Source organism: Amphiura filiformis, chromosome 9 (assembly GCF_039555335.1).
Source record: "Amphiura filiformis chromosome 9, Afil_fr2py, whole genome shotgun sequence".
Taxonomy (NCBI): Eukaryota; Metazoa; Echinodermata; class Ophiuroidea; order Amphilepidida; family Amphiuridae; genus Amphiura; species Amphiura filiformis.
In genome coordinates, this window is record NC_092636.1 from 34,930,195 (window position 1) to 34,950,378 (window position 20,184).

Below are 20,184 nucleotides of genomic sequence, written 5' to 3' on the forward strand. Positions count from 1 at the left end.
CCTAGCTCTGTCACTGGAAAAAACTGATGAGTTTTCAAGGGGTAACCCCTTAACACTTTTTTTGTATGCTCTGGTGGGGCGGCAGGGAGAGGCTTTGCCTAGGGCGGCAAAATCCCTAGGAACGGCCCTGCTTGTGGGGGGGCTGATGCAAATCGCGAAAAAATTTCGGGGCCACCCCTTTACAGACCTCAAAGGCCCCTCCCTTTTTGACATGAAAATTATGGGTCAACCCCATAGAAACCTATTTCGTTTTAAAGTTTGGAGTGACAGATAACTCATACTGGCCCATGTCCCATGCCTGTGGCACCCCCGGTGATGCATGATGAGCCTATACCGGTTATATTGTTTATATACCTTGTAAAGACCGGAAAAGAAGAACAAATAGCCCGGCAAAATGTCACTTTCAATACATGCAGGCCGCATATGTCTTCTTCTTAATTTTTGGGTACACTATATTTGATGAATGTAGTATGTTTATACACGTGTCCGTCTCATTTACATATATTTACAGCCCGTAACCAGTTGTAGACGATTTTTTTTGATGAATTGGCAAATACACGACATAATATTAGATTATAACTGGTTATTAGACCATACGGTTAATAGACCAAACGGTTATTAAATCAAAGGTAATTAGGCCAGATTGTTAATAATACTAGAATTTACGCGGTTCATAATTAAGGTGGTCCCCACCCAAAGGTGTGTAAACAACAAATAATATGCAATATGTTAATAAGCTCATTAATATCAATAAAATATATGCAAATAACATGACACAAAACTATCCAGCACATCAGGCCACCATATACTACATGTATCACAAGACCAAGTTAGATGATGATCGGTTGTTGCGTTTAAGCTGTAGAGTGGATTGATGAAAATGTAAGCAAAATATGCAAATCAGCTCATCAATATTCATAAATATCACAAAACTATACAGCTTATCAGGCCACCATATCCAATCACCCAACCAAGTTTGAAATTTATCGATTATTGCGTTTAAGCTGCAGAGTGGATGAATGAAAATATAGGCAAAATATGCAAATAAGCTAATTAATATTCATTGATATACAAATAACATGACACAAACTATACAGCACACCAGGCCACCATATCCAATCACCAAATCAAGTTTGAAGTTGATCGGTTATTGCGTTTAAGCTGCAGAGTGAATTAATAAAAATGTAGCTGCAAAATGTAGGCAAAATATGCAAATAAGCTCATTAATATTCATAAATATGCCAATAACATGACAGAAAACTATACAGCACATCAAGCTACCATGACCAATCACCAAACCAAGTTTGAAGTTGATAGGTTATTACGTTTAAGCTGCACAGTGGATTAATGAATTTGCTTCCGCCCGGACAGCCAAACAAAGAAACAAACACATATATGTGGGGGCCAACAATATTAGACCAAATGGTTATTAGTCTATATGGTCAGTAGACATACTGGTTAATGGACCAAACAATATTATACTAAATGGACATTAGACTATATGATTATTAGACGTGGTAATTAGCCTTTCTGGTACTAGACCTTTTGTATATACAGACTTGATATTTAGTATGGAATATTTTTTTGCGAAATTCCAAGACTGGTCTGGAAGGGGTCTGCATAAACCGCACGGGCTAAATATTAATCGGGGTGTGTCGGGAGATGGTGTAACATATTTTTTTGACAGAAAATGTGCTTTCCAAATTCCATTAGTTTACATTATGGCTCTCATAATGTAGTGAATTATCCTAAAATTGCGGTTTTAAGGAGACTGAATTGGATTTTTGTGGGGGTAAAATTTCTGAATTTGAGCAACATCATTCTGTTATTATCAAATTTATTGAGGTTTAAGGTGATGTTTACTGAACCTTAATACCAATAAGTGTTCATCAGAACTGAAATGCACTTGTAATTTACCAGTTTTGAAAGTGGGAGGATCGAGCTTTAAAAATATGGCTCTTAAAAGTGGTACGCACGCAGAAAGTTTGAATGGTCCCTTACAATCTTACTGTACACAAAGAAGCAGCGTGAGTTTATTGGACAACCAGAAACTGCAGCAGTTGTTTTTGTACCATAAGTTTATAACATTTGACCCCCGGGGGGGTCATTTAAACTTTCTGAGTACGTACCACTTTTAAGAGCCATATTTTAATCTCCTCCCATGTTCAAAAATGTGTACATTGCAAGTGTATTTCAAATGTGATAAATGCCAATTGCTGACGAAGTTTAGGAAATATCACCTCAAACCCCTATACATTTGATTTTGATAATAACAGAACAATTTTGCATAAAGTTCGAAATTCCAGCCCAGTCCTCGAATTTTGCGAGAAAATATTCCATACTAAATGTCAAGTCTGTAGATAAAATGGGTATTAGACCAAATGGTATTAGACCAAATGGCAATAGATCTGACACCTGATAAAGTCCCCGAATGCGTGAGTCTCACGCTCAATGAGATATTGTAAACGTACATCATTACATGTACACATTCACATTCAATTTTAGACAATGCTTGAAGTACCTGTACATGTTATTTGATAGATAACTCATATTATCAAATTCGCCTTTGAAAAGAAATGAAAATTCAATATAAATTTGTTGGACTCAAACAGGATTCGCACCAGGTCTCCACTGCCCGAATCTAAGTCCAAGAATGAGTCCTACACAGCTGAGTCTGAGTCCTTGAGACCTACATCAGTGCCTACTCCCTGGATCTCCTTTCTCCCCCAAAAAAGGGAAACATTTCAACTCAAAATCACTGCAGAACATCTCTTTTTTAAGCTTGTTTTTTACATACCTTAACTCTACAACAACATAGTGTCAGGCTGTGGTATCAGGTCCCATATCAGGCATGGCACTTAATCCATATTATAAATCCCAGACAAATGAGACAAAGTTAGCAGATGCAGTAGGCCCTATAACCAACCATTATACACAGTCTGTACCTGAGCAGACAAGTCAAAGCATGTGTATAGTGCAGTTGTCATCTGTACTCCTCAGTGACATGTCAATTTCTGGTCACTTGTCATACTTTCTATTTTGGTCACTCTATTGTTAGTCACTATCACTATCAATTACCTGTAAAGACAAACAACTATGGACTCAACCCCTTCCTGGATAGCTAGCTGGAGGCGTGCGGATGGCTATCGATCTATAAACACTTCATTAAAGACCAAAATGATAGCCCTTTGAAAAAATGTAATGTTTAACAAGTGAAATCCATACAGGACACAATAAATAGCCATATTGAAGATTGTGTACGAAAACATAGGCAACAGCAAATAAAAATTATAATATGTGACCCCTCGGCACAACTGAGCCCTGAAGTCGCCAATCATCATTTTTGAGATATTCAACCAAAATATTCTGCTTGAAATTAACTTTAAAATGATGTATATCATGTCTATAGTACTTGACATTTAAGTAGTGAAAATCAATAAAACAGTCAATAAATCCTTTGTTTCCTATTGTTTATTGTTAAGTTCGATGGAGCATTTCTCAATAGTGGCACTGGCGACATCCGGGCTCAGTTGTGCCGTGGGGTCACATATAAGGCCCACATAAAACTTAACAGATGTGGAAATAGGAGTATAAACTGACCAGTAGATACCAGTTGAAGTCCAACTATTTCATGGCAAGACTATCCTTGCCTTCAAGGTGAAAGAAACCTACTCATGTTACCCTCTGGCCATGGTCTGGCCTGATGTCAGATCTTACACACGGAAAGATGATATTCCAATATTCCCCTTTAAACCACAATATTTCTGTTCCTTTTTAACATGGGCTTAGAAAACACCCTTTTCCTGCAAATTGGTACTGTAATTAGAAAAAAAAGTTCTTTGAGCTAGATATAACACAGTAGTGGATTTAAGCTGTCAGCAGTTGCTGAAAATGACAGAAGGTCCATCCTTAGGTGATAAAGAGTTTAAAAAATTTAAATAAAAAACAACTGTCTCCTGAAAATTTCATCCCTTTTCTTGCAATATTTTTGAGTTAGACTAGAGAACTGGAACCTGCAAAATCCCTCCCCTAAAAAAAAAAAGGCATGAGTATCACTTCATCCCCCCAACACAGACACCCCCACACACACACTTACTTGAAATTCTGAATCTATCTAGAAGGCCGCCTAAAATACTTTGATGGCAGGATTTTTTTCCTTAGATCTGATTCTGAGTTGGTTTGCTTCAATGAGGATGGCCTCAAGAACTTTCTATTACCTGCCCATAGTATGAATTAACTAAAAATAACTAAAAAACGGTGCTGATAATAAACATTATTTGTGAATTTCCTCAAAAGGATCCGACATGATTCTCCAAACAACCAAAAATAGAAATTTGAAGCTACAAAAAACTTTAAAAGAGACAGACTTCCATGTGAAGGTCAGCAGGATTCATAGCACATTGACCTCTTTCATTCCAATATCTTCCATCTTATTTTAAATCTACAGCCTATCTATCCTATATACCGTAAAACCTCGTCTACAAGCATATATAGTGTTTTTGATGAAAGCTGAATAATTAATATGATACATGCGTAAATATGCCAAGACAATAGATTGGTCTTACAATAATACTTGTTTGAATATATGCATGGATCTGTAATTTATTTGCTCAAATTTCAAAATGGCGCCTGGATTAATTCAGCTTTCATCAGAAGCACTCTATATGCTTGTAGACGAGGTTTTACGGTATGTTTCACCTCTACTGGGCTGAGAGGCTCACTGTTCTGGCATTGTGTGATCAAAGGGAACTTTAACTCAAGAAGTTCTTCCACTATCGGGCGTACAATGTATTCAAGATGTCCTCATCAGGTCACCGATATCGATTGGAAGCTAGACTGGAATTATCCACCAAAACGCTGGAGTACAATCTGCTATACCTGGACATGCTTTGATGTTTGTAACCAGTGGTGTAACAAGAGGGCAGGGGCAGGGGGCAGAGTGCAGGGGGGACAGAGTGCAGAGTGTCCCCCACAAAAATTTTAGGGATAAAATGGGGATGGTAAAGAGTAAAGTGTCCTTCAAAAATGACTAAAAATGGGGAAAAAAAAAGACAAATGGGGATGAAAACTTGGCTTTGCCCTCACACCAAAATCGTAACATTGTATTATTCTAAATGCTCCTGTCCTGTGGCAGTTGACTTTACATGTATGAGCTCTTGTGCAAGCGCACTCTGTGTGATGTGATCTGATACAATTACAACAGGCGTAATTGAAATAAAGGTAAAACAATTGAAACTTTGCCTTTCCTTTTACAAAATTTTAATTTTTTGTAACATTTCATCCAATTGCTGTAAATCAAACACGAATGCCCCAGTGATTGAAGAGGTTCAGAAACTGCAAATGCCCCAATCAAAAATGCATTTTGAGCAAACACCATGATTTGCACCAAAAATAACACAATTGCACATTTATAGCAAGACTACCCTCAGAACTTGTGTTGAACTCATTGAATTCTTTATAAAAATAAAGTCAGACTACCAAATAGGAATTGAATGTAATAGCTGCTAGGTATATTCAGATAGATAATTGATGAGTTCAGGTTCAAAATGCAATATACACTATGTGCTGCCTTATGTGATTTATTTTATGTCAGTACACATGTTATTTTACATTTCACTCCTCTCCATGAGGGTATACAAATTATAGTTTCAACTTAGGGCTCATATTGAAATTCCCTTACACAGGAAGGTGTGCGCCATCCTGCAGCTTTCCTGTGCTAGCCTTCTTTTGTTAAAATCCTGGGCAGGGTGTATCACTGATGCATATAATCCATCCATTTTATGACCAAGCTTTCCTGAGGCGCACGCTTAGCGAGGGGAATCCTGCCTTCTTTCTGTGTGAAAACGTGGTAGGGTATTTCAATATGAGCCCTTATGAATACTTAATCCTAAAATAATCTCACAAAATCTTACAAAGCAAAACCATTGCGCATGCTTGCATCCCACATGGTGCCATGGCACAATCACCCCAAGTCAGACATATACACACGCTTTCTTTGGCCGGGCCAGCGAAAGAACCTTGGCGACCAGTCGGTGATCTTGTGCTTGGCACCCAAGGGGTCTAAGCTTTGAATCCCGGGGCTGCCAAGTAACTTTTTTGTTCATCTTCTCTCCTTTTTCAATCCTTCTTTCCTTTCCAGTAGCCAAAAAACACTTTAAGGTTTAAAGTTAACAAAAATATGTTCAAGGCAGCCATTGTATGTATTACATTTTGCATCATTTGTGAACTGTATGTAGGTCTTGTTGTAATCAAACAAGGAAGGAAACCACCGACTGGACGGTCAGGGAAGGAAATATTTGTGTTTGCTGCATGAGACTTTATCTATTGAAAACTTGATTTTAAAGCTCTATTTGAATGGGGCAATAAGAGGAAAATAAAATTAATAAAAGATGTGTGCCATACTCCAATTAACATGAGGATAGAACAGCATATTATTGACCCGTATCTGGACTCTACCTAACTTTTATACTAGATAAATCCTTTTTTTTCAGAGCTGCTGAAGGCTCTACATTTGCAGAAAAAATGGTGGAAGATGTGCAATTTATACACTTTAAAGCTTCACAAGATATTCCAACCACAAGGCCTTTTTTGTTGTTTTTAACAAACTATAAATAACAAACTCCAAGACACAATGCAAAATCATGAGAACTGCTAAAACCCAGTGACCGCTCACCCCGAGAAAAAAGGGTGAGCGGTCACTGGGTTGTGAGCTGTCACTGTTTTTTACATTTCTCATGATGGTGTTTCGGAGTATAATAAACCAAAGGCCCTGTAGTAGGGCTACACTGAGGCAGTGCTCCATAAATTGATCAATAACCAATAATTGATGATAATAGCTCATGCAAGCTCATGAAATATGTCCAAGTAATTCCTTCTTACATAGCCCAATCTGCTAACCATGCTAACATGGATTCTGAATTCAAGTTCCTTGCTTAACTGCCAAGGGATCACACAGAGTATCATGTCCCTGGGGACAAAGAACTAAATTTAGACATGTAGGTGCCTCTCTAGTCACTAAAATCAGGGGCTTGACAGTGATTCGCAGATTCTCCAAATTTGGCCAAATTTGCACGCTATGGTATGCTGTACAGAAGTTGCCGCGAACCACAAAATTTGACACGCGTATGGAGGCCGCCGTAGGGTGCTAACGTGCGCTAACAGCGCGACCGCCAGCACCCCCTAATGCGCCCAGCGTAACAGTACGCGTTCCCGACTGTCAATCATCGGGGGTCAATCACCTCGAGCTTGACAACGATATCTGAATAGACTGTTGCTAAGTCTTACGTGTAAGGCGTGTAAATTTAGGGTAATTCTCATGATTAAAAGAGTATTTTGTTGTATTCTTGGCTGAGATCGCGAGATTGTTGGTCGATTTGATGTATTTAATAAATTATGGGCTAAAAATACCATTAAAATAGCTGCTCAATATTTGTAAAAAATACTTTACAGCCGGGCTTGCGTGGATGCAGCAAGACGAGTTTTACGAGAAATTTTCTTGCTTGAACGCGGAACACGGGCGCGATACACCGGGTAGAAATTGCGGTAGTGTTCCAGACCTACGCGATGGCAGGGTAATGGCGGCCTCCATAGTTTTATTACATTTATCCTTGACTGACCCTTCCCAATCTTATAAATTCCCTGCTAAAATGCAACTTTCCGGACTAATTCATTTCAAGGGTTGAAATACTGTAAAGGTGCAAGGAAGAATTCATTTGCCATCCGAAAATGTTACTGTGAGCTTAGTTTATCAGAGCTAATTACTCTGGTTGTGAAGCAGTGCAGAATATAATAATTGTAGAATTTCTTCTCACCCAAAACACTGTTTAGCACACGCAGGTATTGGTAGTGCTTGTGCACCGTCTTGTGGTTCGAAAAGTCATGTAAAGTCATGTCCTGGGTACAGAAAATCAACCCTGTGCATGCATGTTATAAAGTGTCAATGCTATTCAAAAAGAGTAGGGGGATCAACCATCCCTGGTTCTGATATCTGTACAATCACTTTGTCTAAGTTCCAGAGGATCCTGTCATCAATGAATGGATTCTGGCATTGTAATTATGTAGAAGTAGAAGATACACTACCGTATTTTGTCAAATAAACGCCCCCGGGGCGTTACATTTTCCCAAGGGGGGGCATTTATTAGAGGTCATTTTTAGCATGACAATTCCCGTTAAAATCATTAGGTAAGCTTAAAAGTCACGCTAAAATGACGAACTATGAACTTTTGACACTGATTTTTGGTTCACTTCCGGGTTTCTGATGCAGATTTTCGCCATTTATTGCTGCTATTACCGACCATGTGAGCAACTTGGTAAGCTTACTAACACAAGATAGCATGGAAATATTGGAATTTTTTAAACATCTTGGTTGAAAAAAGTGGTGGGGGCGTTTATTTGAGGGGGGGCGACTATTTGACGAAATACGGTAATTTATGTCTACAGTGTACATGTGAATTGAAGTTGCAGCAAAATTTCAGCAACTACATGTATTACCTCAGTCCATGGAATAAAATATCAAACAATTTGGAGAGAAACTAAAATCAACAGAAACTTTTGAAACCTGCATGGCAAAGGGTAAAACACACAATAGCTCAATTAAACTTTTAAAGCAACAAGTTTGCAGCAAGTTGTAATTGACCATCATTAGAAGTTCCAATCTTGAATTTTTATGGGAAATAACAAGAAATTGAAACTTTCCTGATGATATCCTTAAATTTCAAGAACTCACAAGGTCAACAAATTAATCAAGACAAATTCAATCAACTGATGTCAAAGTTTTTTGGGGAAATCTATATCTTCAATACAAAAGGTCAAAATTTTCATTAAAAAAATATGATGGATGGCGTTTCATCCCAGCATACACATTAGATTTATACAATTTATTTCGAGGACTGTTAAATTTCAAAAATATCAATTTTTAATAATTTGCCATAAAATGTTGTGAATTTCAAAAAATCAAAATCATTTGATATCGGAAGGACATTCCTTGTATTCAGAATTCAATTCGATATACCTGATGTGCTCTCAGGTCCAACAAAAAAACTGTGCAAACGTTGCTATCATTTTTCTTAAGATTGATATTATTTGAACTTATTGCAATCAAATAAAAGAAAAGGTTGCAATTGTATGAATGGCAGAGGAGATGTGGGACCTGATGTGCTCTCAAGTCCACAAAAAATATGTGAAAACGTTCCGAGCCCTTAAATCCTTCTATTTGTAATTTTGTGTAAGTTTACAGGGGACCTTTACCCTCAACATATTGCTTATGTACCGGGATCCATGGACCAGGTCTATGTACTGCTGAAGTATTTTATTTGCAAGCAATACAGGATCTTTCAATTACATGGCTAATTGCGGTGATTGCCAATGCTTTACAATATTAGCCTAAATATTTGCACAAACAACCACTACACAGGACAAGCAGCTCACTCTGCTTGACCATGGCTTGACAGGCTGAAACTTTCACACTCTAAACTGGGGGTGGTGTGGTGAGGGTTGAATTGTGTGGGGGAATGCTGCTGGAATTTGATGAAAAAGACACACAAAACATATACTAATTAATGGTCTAGATTTCTGTTCTCATAAGTAGTGAAAAGATGAGCGAATTTGGAAATATTTTTGAATATTGTGCAATAAAATTTCGAAAAAATTGACATATTTTTCTGATTTTTGGAGCAAATTTGAAAACAAGCACCCACACATGCTCTAAACCACTTCAGAGCAGATGCAAATTACCATACTTAATGTTTCCACAAAACACCACCTCCCCTGCCCCGGGGCCACTGGTACCCGGGCACTGGCATACATGTAGCTAAGGGAGGAGGCAGGCAGCTGCTCCATGTAGCTCATTTTCTCTCCACAATTTTTTTTACAAAATCTTGCTGTGTCATGTGCCTCTATTTCATGTTCACCATATAAATGCACGACTTCTTATTCTTTGAACTTAAAAAGTGACTTCCAAATACCCTATTTTATACATTATTTCTCATTGAATGCCTTTGATTGTGAAAATCACAGCTCTATGTAACAGTCTCATATTGAAGTGACTCCCCTTCCTGCCATTTATTCATTCATTTGTTACATGGCTTCAGCATATTTGAAATTTTGTTATCAAGCAACAAAAACTGCTTCACTCATTTGTGTTGCAGACTTGCAGTCACTGACTTGTCTCAGAACAAGGCGGTTCTCGAACCATGAGTCTCGCCTGCTTTTGCGATTACTTTTGGTAAATGAACCTGCAACAACCCATGGTGACCACGAAATGACCTTCCAAAAATTTGGCTCTAAATGTTGACTGTACCCACAAAGTTTCATGACCATATGATAGTTTTTAGTAATTTGACCTCATCTAACCCCTGGATGACCTCAAAATTACCTTCCAAACATTTGGCTCGAAATGTTTCATGCCCATGCAACAGTTTCTAGTAATTTGACCTCAGATGACCCCTGGGTGGCCATGGGTGACCTTCAAATGTCCTTCCAAAATGTTGACTGTATCCATTAAGTTTCATGCCCATATAACAGTTTTTAGTAATTAGACCTCAGATGACCCCAAAATGACCTTCCAAAAATTTGACTCTAAATGTTGACTGTACCCACCAAGTTTGCCCAGATGACAGTTTTTAGTAATTTGACCTTAGATGACCTCTAGGTGACCCCGACCTTCCAAAAATGTGTCTTTAAATGTTGACTGTACCCACCAGGTTTCATGCCCATATGACAGTTTTTTGTAATTTGACCTCAGATGACACCTGGGTGACCTTGGAATTGAACCAAAACTTTAATCAAAACTTTAACCAAATTTGTCTCATACACCCCCCCCCCACACACACACACACACGGAAAAGTGATTACATAGTCTCCTGCCTAAACATGCAAGACAAAAATTGACAATTTAATTTTTGTACCTCCTAAAATAATGTGATATTTAAAACACTTTAAATTAGCTAAGCATCTTAAAAGTTTATTTTGACTGAGCTCGAGTGGGGGGGGCACATTACACATAAGCTTCTTGTTTGTTCATTTCTTGTTTTCATTCTTTCCCTTGCCAAGAACTGAGTAAGCTGTTGAGCTCCTGGGGTTGAACTTTTATCTTCAAAAATCTACACTGACCTTTGACAGAAAGTGAATGCTTGGTACATTAGTCATCGAATCCTAAATACATGGAAATCAGAAAATAACACTTCCTGATCATGTAACACTTAGAATATATACAATTTTATGCAAATCATATTTTGTCATATTCATATTTACCCTAAAAATGAATCCAACTACATTTTGTGATCCAGCTCAAAAATATAAAGTTCCAGATTGTTTACACACATCAGCAGTCAGCATTTAAATGAAAATATTTTGTAATCTCAACCATCTAGTACCACCCTTCTCATGTGTCAAGCTAACTAAATACTGTACTAACTAGATAATACTACTTTTAGGTAATACAATGCCATGGATCTTTCCCTAGCTTACAACCAATCAATATTTATGTTGAGGGAGGAAATGGGGGAAATTTGGGAGAAGACTAAACTTTTTGATGGGAAAAGTGGGGAACAGCATATATTGTTTTGTGGTAAAAATGAGAAAATAACAAACACAAGGGCCAAGGGGAACTCTGTGATATCAGAAAAAATTGTGAATTCCTCATTCCCTCCTGTCCCAGTCATATTATTAGACTTAAATAAAGTTTGTATTGCACTTTTTTGACCAACACAAAAATTTGAGCATAATTCAAGCATTTGGCTCAAAATCAAAAGAGGAAATTATGTGATAGCGAAAACCAACATTTTGTGGAAATAAGAATCAACTCTATTGGAAATAGAGTTGATAACATAATTACTGAGTCAAATTATGAACGTTACAAATGGGAATTGATACAAATTTAAATTCAAAAGTCATGCGACTTGCGAGCCAGAGACCAGTGGACATGATAATACGGAAAGAAGGAAAAATAAAGGACAAAGGTACATGGACGGGTCACGGGGATTATGATAACGGGTGAACATGTCCGCAGACACGCTATGAGAGGACGTAATATATACAGGGAAAAGATGTGTGTTGTATAAACAATATGAAGCGGTACCATAAAGAAAAAGGAAATTAATAGGCCAACGGGTTAAAGTAACCAAGTGAAACGGGAAAGAAACTAATCAGGAAATGTAAGAAAAAAAGAAGCTAAAATAATGAGAACAGAATTAAATAAAAAACATGGAAACGGGAAATCACAAGCAGCAAATAAAAAAAGATGCTAAAAGGGAAATGTAAGAAAGAACAGATTTAGAAAATAATGGGAACGGGTTAAATAAATAAATAACATGGAAACGGAAAATCACAAGCTAAGCTGAAGAAACTAAAAAAGAAAATGTAAGAAGAGACAGATTTAGATAAATAAAATGTACCTTTTCAATGATTCTACCTGTTCAGTAATTCTTCCTGGTATAGGGAACGCTCCCATTTACTCATCTAGCGGGGACCTGCGCAAAGCATGGGTATCCCGCTAGTATTATATAATGTGTGCTTTATGCATCGTATGCATTGTTAATTTCGCTGCCATATGCATCATACGTTTCGTGAGTTGCACCATGTCTACATTTTAAAGGGTTTTTTTTAGTTTTTTTTTGGTTTTGTAGTGTTCCTGGACCTACATTGTAGACCTAAATGCTAGGATCATTCATGGTTGACCTAAAAAATGTTTTTTTTTTTTTTAATTGCACGATGTTTTGTGTTTTTAATATGAAAATTGATAATTTGTATTCATGTCATACTCTATTTTGGATCTGGAATGAGGGTTTTGACAGTATTTTTTGTGGGACATGAGAGCACATCAGACATATCGAATTGCATTTTGAATACGAAGAATGTCTTTCTGATATCAAATAATTTTCATGTTTTGGAATTCACGATATATAATACAAATTTTATGACAAATATTAAGATTTGATAAATTTTTCACATTTTTGATATATATATAACAGTCCTCAAAGTAAATTTTAAAAATCTAATGATATGTGTATGTAGGTGGGATGAAAAGCCGACGATCAATTGAAAATTTTGACCTTTCATATTGAAGATATGGATTTTTTCCCAAATTTTTTTTTTTTTTTTTTGGGGAAAAAAATCCATATCTTCAATACTAAAGGTCAAAATTTTCAATTGATCGTCGGCTTTTCATCCCACCTACATTGTACATACACTTTAAGTAATAATAATAATAATAATAGCGACAAGGCACATATCCACTCAATTAAGACCGCTCAAGGCACTAAAACAAAAACAAAAACTAACAACAGACAAAGAAAACTGGAAGTAAATTAAGAAACATAACTTAAGAATTACAGAATGTCTCTGACATAAGATGAGTTTTTAACAAGTTTTTTTACACAGTTACATTTTTAGCAGTTCTAATATAAATAGGCAGTTCATTCCATAGACGTGGAGCTGCGATTGCAAATGATCTGTCACCCCATGTGCGGTTGGATTTTCTTTCTTGAAGAAGTTGCATGTTTCCAGATCGAAGCGTACGGGTGGGAACATATATTGTGAAAGGAGTTTGAACAGATAAATATGACGGAGCAATCTCATTAATACATTTATATACAATCAACATAAGTTTAAAAACAATTCTTTGTGTGACATTTCATAAGATTTATAAAGTTTACTTCGAGTACTGTTAAATATCAAAAATATCAATTTTTAATCATTTGCCATAAAATGTGTATCCCATTACATTGTGAATTAAAAAAAAAATCTAAATTATTTGATATCAGAAGGACATTCTTCGTATTCAGAATGCCATTTGTTATGTCTGATGTGCTCTAGTGTCCCACAATAAATACTGTCCAAACGTTCATACGCCATCCCTTAATGATATCAAAATGCATTCAAATTCAATGCATATTGAGAGCAGGTCTCTTATTTTATCCCTTGAGAGCAGGTCTCTAATTTTATCCCTTGAGAAAGAAAAGTTTTGTCTTTTCGAAATGTCGGGTTTTTAACTTTGTTTATGTCTTGTGTTTTTCCCCCATTGGATGTTGTGTCATATTTTCCCTGTTTTTAATCTTATCCATTTGTCATGACATTATGCTTTGTATTGCTGTATTAGTTTATGGTTCATGTACCTGTATATTCTTTTGTAAAGTGCTCCGCTCTTAAATGCCTAATAATATTATGTTACATTATGTTATGTTATGTTATGATTTACAACTGACCATTTCATTCAAATTTCATTTTAAACACACAAATACACAGGTAGTTACAGGGAACCTATACCACAGTTCCATATTTTAAATCTGACTATAGCTATCACCGCCGGTATAGATGGGTGCAATACAATTTCAATTGAGTTTGCACTAAAAATACAAGTCTCCTGCATCCTGTAGCTTTTATAATTAAAGATGTTTGTCATAATATTAATTACCGTACACAGATTGTTAGTTGTTTTACTTCTTTATAAACTCCTATGCTTGAAATTGTAATTAATCCAGAAAAAAATTTCATTAGCACACAATCTATAGAATTATTACGGTAATTAATAGAAAAATTATTATTATTACATCATGAAACATACTCTTTGCGTGGCAGTGATTACTATATGGGCACGTACATTGTAGAGTAGTTTTGTACGCTCGTGTATTAGCCCCGGTATTTATAGCATGAATGATTTTTAGTCACGGAGTAACAAGCATAGTTGAATGTTACACGATGTACACAAATTGAATAATTTTTCTATAGTGTGAAAATCCACAGAAAAATCAAGCCACAAATGTTTTGGAAGTTTACCTAGTCTATATTTTGCGTCAGCACTACGTACGTCACAATAATTTTAAAACATACTGGGTTGGAGACCACTGACCGGACAAATTGGCGCACCAAACTGAGATGGTTCTTCCATGCAAACTTTCATATAAGGCAGCATCAGTAAACGAAAATGTCATACCGATGAATGACACATCTGTTTTGCCCAGTTTTTTAAGTTTGCATTGCAAAAATATATACGGTACACTCTCAATTTATTATTTATGTACATACATGTACATACAGATCAATCAGTCTCAAAATAATCAACAGAAAATAGCAAAATAAAATGTTAATGTTTTAATATCTTTACAGTGAATTACATGGTATATCTTTGTACCACAAAAATTTGGGGCAAATTAGTGCTACCCCAGTGTCCACCACCCACCTGTTAAAATTGGTAAGCTTACTTGCTGGTTTTGTGCACTGCATACTTTGCAATGCAGGACCTGTCACAACTAGCAGAACTTGTGTCAGTAACGCCAACTTTTTCACCTTATGCCTATGTAAATTTGAAACACCAGAATTCAGATCTACAATATTTGTATACTTCACTTACCTTTTATATTGCTAAATATCTGGATTTAATCTTGAATCAGTACTATTTATCCGACTATTTATCTATAGATGTAAATTCTTGTCAAAAGTTGCTTTTCTTGCTCGACGGTGGCAAACACTTCCGCCTTCGTACTCGCAATGTAGTGGACAGGGAGTATACATTCGTGGGATGCCACTTTTCGATCATATTTGAGTAGCGCTTGTGAGAACACAAAACACACTTGATTGGGTAGACTTGGGCTAATGATTTGGAAAAAGTGCTGTTTAAAAAAAAAAATGGTTGAAACCATTTGTGGACAAAAAATTATTATTTTGTTAATATCAAATTTATTTATAAAAAGTTAAAAAACAGTTTAGAAGAACATTTAAAAAAAAAAAAAAAAATAAGGAGCCAACCCTGTTTTTCAAGTAGGATCGGTGAATCGAGGTTTTTAAAATTTTATGATGATATTTTATGCAAACATACTTTAGAAAATGCTCGTAATTTTGATTAATTTTTTCGGTCAGGTTGATTTTTTCGGCTAAACAACAACTGATTTTACATGCTTTCAAAAATACAAATTTGGGTCAGTTGGGCTCATAAAACATGTTTTTCCCCATCACCTAAAGTGGTATGCATGGGCTTGTTTCTTCTTGTTTTTTAAGTTGCAAAAATTTGGGCCACATTTTTAGGGAAATAAGACAAAGAACCTCTAAAACAAAAACAAAAAAAGAACGGAAAAAAAAGAAATTGGCTGAAATGTGAATTTTTAAAAACTATCCGAGTGAATTTTTAAAAACTATCCAAGTGACATTCCTGAGCAAACTTTTTTGTTTGCCTATTATCTAATTTTTATAGGCTTAATGGTAGGCCCTTAAAGGGATGGTCCACTAATGGAAAAAAAATCTGGATCACCAAAATGTTATACTCGACTCTATTGGAGTCCGAGGGGTCAGTAGCGTAGCATGGGTAATCATATTGGGGGGGCACCAACCATGATTGGGGAAGGAGGTCTGATTGGGGGGGGGCACAAGCCATTTTTTTTTGGCAATTTTGCTATGGGGTTTTTAAAATTTTGCAATCGATTGGGGGCATTATGCCCCCACTCCGTGCCCTACGCCACTGCAAGGGTAGGAGCTTCTGAGTCGGAGGAGCCTCAAATTTAACATTTTGCAATAATTTTTTAGAGGGGCATGCCAGGCACCCAGCCCCACCAACCTCCCCGCCAACCTCCCAGTCCTAAATCCGTCCTTGGGCCATTATTAAATTGGGATAATAATCCTCAGTGCTAGTGGCATAGCGTGGGTCATCATATTGGGGGGCACTGACCATGATTGGGGGGCACCAGGTCTGATTGGGGGGCACAGGCCGGTTTTTGGCAATTTTCCTATGGGATTTTCTAAATTTTGCAATCTATTACCCCCCCTATGATGCTATGCCAGTGATACTCCTGGTGTATTGTTTTTGTATTTTTTATAATATTTTGCAGTGCAGTGTCCTGTTAATTTGATGATCCAAGTGTGAACGTGTGCAACATATCAAGCATGTGCATACTCATAGGACATTGCGAAAATAATACGCACTAGGCAGTAGGTTACACTTAATTTGTAAAAGGAATAGGCAAAACAAATGCGTATACTTGAAAGTTGACTTGAAACCTCATCAAAAATGCTCGTCACAGCAATTTAGAATACAATAAAGGAACATGATATATGTGGGAATGTTTCATTTGTTAAGAATAACAAATCTAATTGTTATGTTAATTTTTTTTAATATAGATTGGTTATAAAATAGAATAGAAAGTGTATTTGCTAAAATTTGGAGTGCATAGACTGATGTGATATAACTACAGCTGATCATATCTGATGAAAGACTGCTTTCAGTCTACTCGTGTATGACCTCGATGTTTTGGCGGCGCTATTTCTTGTTCCGGTTACAGTAACTCATTTGTAGAAGTAGCCTAGGTTTTTTAGCCTCTCTTACATTTTTAGCAAAGATATAATGGTTCAACACTCAATGAAAAAAATAACTTACCCTATTTAAGGTCATTGACTATTCCGGGGTCAACAGGTTGTACGTACACAACAACATACATGTGGACATGGAATAATTGATAGGAAGAGGCACTCCCTAATTAGCATGAGGCCGCATTCTTATTTAAATTAGCCATTGTGTTAGAAATTCATATTCATGTTTACCAGTAGCACTTTACACCACCAGGTAGGGTAAGCCATGAATAATTTAGTGTTGTAAAGTCAAATAAGCTTCATTCTTTCCAGTCTTGAACAAAATAGTAGGCGGAGGCGGGAATCGATCTCGGTACCTCTCGGTTGAATGGCACAGCGTACGACCACTACGCCAAGTAACTATCTTCTGTGAGACGTGTGATTTTAATCCTTGATATTGCTCAATGGAATAAATCGTGAAATTAAATCAATAATAAAAGAAGCAGAGTTTTATTTTGGGCTCAAATTGGAGACAGCTCTACTAGAGAAAAGGGAAAATATTTGTCTTTACTCTAAAGAAAATATTTAAGCAAAAAAGCAAACTAAAACAGTACCAACTGACCAGCAGGGAAACTTTGAATGGATCTTAAAAAGATTCAAGTAGTGTACATAACCAAGGAAAATAAATGTTAAAAACTGTTTAATATGTACAACAACATCCAAAATTTAGGGTTAAAAATTTTGGTTTTTTAGGGTTAAAAAAGGTTGTTTTGTCTTTTTAACCCTAAATTTTGGATGTTGTTGTACATATTAAACAGTTTTTAAGAAAATATTTAAGTTAGAAAATAATCAAATAAATTTAAATAAATATTTTGAAACAGAATGTTATGCCTCTATTGGAAAAAAATATATTACAATAACTTGTGTGTACTATAATTCATTATTTATTTATTATTAATTACTTACTTACTTACTTAATTAATTAATTTATTTATTTATTTATTTATTTATTATTTAATCACTAACATTTATACTCACTTCATCACTCACTCACTTAAATTAATCTCATTCTGATGACAAAACAACCCAATTAATTATATCATGAACAATATTATTTAAATTATTAAAATTTTGTAAATTTGACCAAATATTTTTATAATTGTCCCAGAAAGATTAATTTGATTGTAGGTGCATGCAGTAGAAAATAGTCTAAAGACAATATATGCAAAGTTTAAGGCCTTTTATGGTGGGTATACTTTTGGAGCTACATTTTATTTCAGGTCGAAATATGGTGAAAAAATGAAATGTGTAAAAACGCGTTAAAAAAATAAAAAAAACGTTGTTTTTAATTTTTTTTATCCGATTTGCATAACTTTTGAAAGTTTGTTTAATGTATTATGAAAAGTGCATTATGTTGATGTGTCTAATAATGAAAAACACATTGATATAATGATGATTTTTTTTATTTCTCTTGACACCTGTCTCACTTTAATTTCAAAATGGCAATTTATTGCTCGCATTTATTTCAGAAAAATTAATTCATCCACCAATGCCAAGAAATCTACCGTCACCACTGTCTATTTTACCATAATGACAGATTCAGTAATCATCCATCTTACAAAATAATATTGTGTGAAATAATATATGGTCAGTAAATCAATCAACCAATCAACCCCCTCCTCTCAATTACTCTTGCATTCATTCATTTACCTGTTATACCTTCACACTTTATTCCAACAATCAATCAATCAATCAATCAATCAATCAATCAATCAATTCATCAATCAATCAACCCATACATCAACATATCAATCAGTCAATCTGTCAGTCATTTAGTCTCACGTCATCACAAGTCATAAAATTAAAATTGATCGACAACTTGATTGGTCGATCAGTTCATTGTTTCATTGTTTGATGGTTTGATAAGTCTATTGATCGAAATTGACTATTATATAATTATTAATATTGTTATTGTTTGATTGATTGATAACTTGAAGAATTGATGTATCAATTAATTCGTTGAGCCGTTGCAAGTGAGTACGTGAAATGTTTAATAAATGAATGAATAAATAAATAAATAATTAATTAATTAATTAATTAATTAATTAATTAATTTAATTAATTAATTAATTAATTAATTAATTAATTAATTAATTAATTAATTAATTAATTAATTAATTAATTTATTTATTTATTTATTTATTTATTTATTTATTAATTAATTTATTAATTTATTAAGTAATTAATTCATACATTCATTCATTAATTAACTAATTAATTATTAGATGAATAAATAAAAGTTGGGCAAGAAAAATCAATGCAATAGATGTCCCATTTCGTTTACGGCTATCTATCTGTATATTTGTTTTGTTTTCATAAAATTGCTGTAGGCCTATTTCTCTTTTGAAATCATTAGGGGCTGTGCAATAGTTATGATCCCTGGGGGAGGGTAAAATTGGGGGGGGGGCAAGAATGTTTTGGCGAGCCGCAAGGGGGGACAAGCAATTTTTGGCCTGCCGAGGGGGGGGAAAGCGATTTTTGGCACACATCCATGGGGTGCGTTTTAAATAAAACGCTCTAAAAAGGCTTCGAAAACAGTACGGAAACGCTTTAATATGCAAATTTTCCTGCTCGCCGCGCTCGCAACATAATAAGCCATACCGCATGATACCCGCAAATCATTGGCATGTGCAAGAGGGGGGGGCTAAGAATTTTTGGATGACCGGGGTGCAAGCGATTTTTGGCAGGCTGAGAGGGGGGAACGATATTTGGCGGGCCATTCGGAAATTTTACCCCGGTAACGTACTGTTATCCTAAGCCTTTTTAGAGCATTTTATTTAATAATAGGCGTAGGCCTATGAATAGGGCCTATGTGCAAACCCCCCCCCCCGGCTCAGAATTATTACACAGCCC